Genomic DNA, 3,218 nt, shown 5'->3' on the forward strand with positions numbered 1-3,218 from the left:
TCGTGGATCATCAGCAAGGCAAGTAACACTTTGATCATACCTTTTCTACTACTCAGTTTTATTGCATTAGATCAATCCTCACACATTGCATGATTAGGATCTAATAAAATTGTGGGATGGGAAGTAGATGAGGTAGTACCTATTACCTGTTATTATCAAACCTTTGGGAGTTACTTCTACATTTGCTTATTATGCCATGCTATGCTAGTAGACGTGGATTGGGTGAGTGAAATTCATGACAGATGTGAGATTGTTAATTAATGGTTTATCTAAGGTGGAAACTTAAACACACATCTGGGTGGATTGAGGCACCTGGGTATTCCAGGACTTGCCTGTTTTCTTTTGGACCGCCACCCAGGCTCAAAGGGATCATGAGACTATTCATACTAGAAACTTCCGTGTGCAGCCACAAGCTATTATGGGCTCTAGCATAGTTGACTAAGTCGTGCGAACTCTTACAGTGGTAGACTAGCAAATGTAGGGGATGTAGGTGGTACGGTCTACCCGATCGTAAGGTGCTAGCACTTCTGAAAGACTATGTCTCGGTTATCCGTCTTCTCAAACACCTTGTAGTGCGAGAAACCAAATGGAGGCGATCGAGTCTTGTGGGGAAAAGTGCACAAACCTCTGCAGAGTGTAATAAACTAATCATGGTTAGCCGTGTCCCCGGTTATGGACATCTTGAGTATCTAGTACCTGGATTTTCATGTGAATCTCAACATGTTACTCTAAATTAATTTTGTTGGGTTATGATGATGCTTAATTGGTATTGAGAATGCTGTCCATTCTCAATGTTTAACAACCACCATGATAGTTAAATAAATTTTATTCCTTTGAAGTAGGGAAAAATTGGCTTTACGCAAAACTGTAACCATAGAGCTTTCCACCAGCCAAATATGCATATAGTATAGCTGTTTCATTCCATTACTCTCTATGTGTTACCTTGCCAGCATATTCCATGTGCTGACCCGTTTTCGGGCTGCAACGTTAATGTTGCAGACTTTTCAGACGACGATTAAGGAGTTTTTAGGTCGTGGTTCTATACTCAGTGATGCCGTTGGAGTTGATGGACTCACTTATCTTCGAAGCCTTCCGCTGTTATCGTTATTAGATGGCCTTAAGCCATACTTATTGTAATAAGTTCTCTTTTGAGACACTCGATGTAATAAGTGTGTGATTGCTACTCTATTATAAATCCTCCGAGTACTGTGTGGTGTCAGCATTACTGATCCAGGGATGACACCGGAGCACTGACATCAGACTGTTTGAGGTCTGGTCGCTACACATGCTGTTTAGAGACTCTCAAAATGATATAAGTGAAGCATGAGAGTTCATCTATTTCTTCAAAATAAAACCACCTTCGTGCTCTAAAAGGATATAAGTGAAGTACTAGAGCAAATGACAAACTACTCTGAAAGATATAAGTAAGATCAATGAGTAGTCGAATAATTATTCAACTATGTGAAGACTCTCTAACATTTAAGAATTTAAGATATTGGTATTTTATTCAAACAGGAAGCAAAGCAAAATAAAATAAAATGACACTCCAAGCAAAACACATATCATGTGGTGAATAAAAATATAGCTCCAAGTAAAGTTACCGATGAACGAAGATGAAAGAGGGGATGCCATCCGGGGCATCCCCAAGCTTAGGCTCTTGGTTGTCCTTGAATATTACCTTGGCGTGCCTTGGGCATCCCAAAGCTTAGGCTCTTGCCACTCCTTATTCCATAGTCCATCGAATCTTTACCCAAAACTTAACAGAAAACTCGGAAGCTCCGTTAGCAAAAGAAAACAAAACACCACTTCAAGGTACTGTAATGAACTCATTCTTTATTTATATTTATGTCAGACCTACTGTATTCCAACATCTCTATGGTTTATAAACTCTTTTAGTAGCCGTAGATTCATTAAAATAAGCAAACAACACACGGAAAACAGAATCTGTCAAAAACAGAACAGTCTGTAGTAATCTGTAACTAACGCAAACTTCTGGAACCCCAAAAATTCTAAAATCAATTGCTGGACGTGAGGAATTTATCTATTAATCATCTGCAAAAATAATTAACTAAATATCACTCTCCAATAAAAAATGGCAGCATTTCTCGTGAGCACTAAAGTTTCTGTTTTTTACAGCAAGATCAACAAGACTTTCCCCAAGTCTTCCCAACGGTTCTACTTGGCACAAACACTAATTGAAACATAAAAACTCAATCATAACAGAGGCTAGATAAATTATTTATTACTAAACAGGAGCAAAAACCAACGAACAAAAATAAAATTGGGTTGCCTCCCAACAAGCGCTATCGTTTAACGCCCCTAGCTAGGCATGGTGATTTCAATGATGCTTACATAAAAGATAAGAATTGAAACATAAAGAGAGCATCATGAAGAATGTGACTAGAACATTTAAGTCTAACCCACTTCCTATGCATAGGGATTTTGTGAGCGAACAGCTTATGGTAGCAATAATCAAGTATCATAGGAAGGCAAAACAAGCATAACTCCAAAATTTTAAGCACATAAAGGGGAAACTTGATATTATTGCAATTCCTACAAGCATATGTTCCTCCCTCATAATAATTTTCAGTAGCATCATGAATTAATTCAACAATATAACTAGCACCTAAAGCATTCTTTTCATGATCTACAAGCATAGAAATTTTATTACTCTCCACACAAGCAAAATTCTTCTCATGAATAATAGTGGGAGCAAACTCAACAAAATAATTATCATGTGAGGCATAATCCAATTGAAAACTAAAATCATGATGACAAGTTTCATGGATATCATTATTCTTTATAGCATACAAGTCATCTCAATAATCATCATAGATAGCAACTTTGTTCTCGTAATCAATTGGAACCTCTTCCGAAATAGTGGATTCATCACAAAATAAAGTCATGACCTCTCCAAATCCACTTTCATCAATATAATCATCATAAATAGGAGGCATGCTTTCATCATAATAAATTTTCTCATCAAAACTTGGGGGACAAAAAATATCATCTTCATCAAACATAGCTTCCCCAAGCTTGTAGCTTTGCATATCATTAGCATCATGGATATTCAAGGAATTCATACTAACAACATTGCAATCATGCTCATCATTCAAATATTTAGTGCCAAACATTCTAGTGCATTCTTATTCTAGCACTTGAGCACAATTATCGAAATCCTTATTTTCATGAAAGACATTAAAAAGATGAAGCATATG

The sequence above is a fragment of the Triticum urartu genome, chromosome 6A, assembly GCF_056163025.1.
Source record: "Triticum urartu cultivar PI428250 chromosome 6A, HENAU_Tu73, whole genome shotgun sequence".
NCBI classification, from domain to species: Eukaryota; Viridiplantae; Streptophyta; class Magnoliopsida; order Poales; family Poaceae; genus Triticum; species Triticum urartu.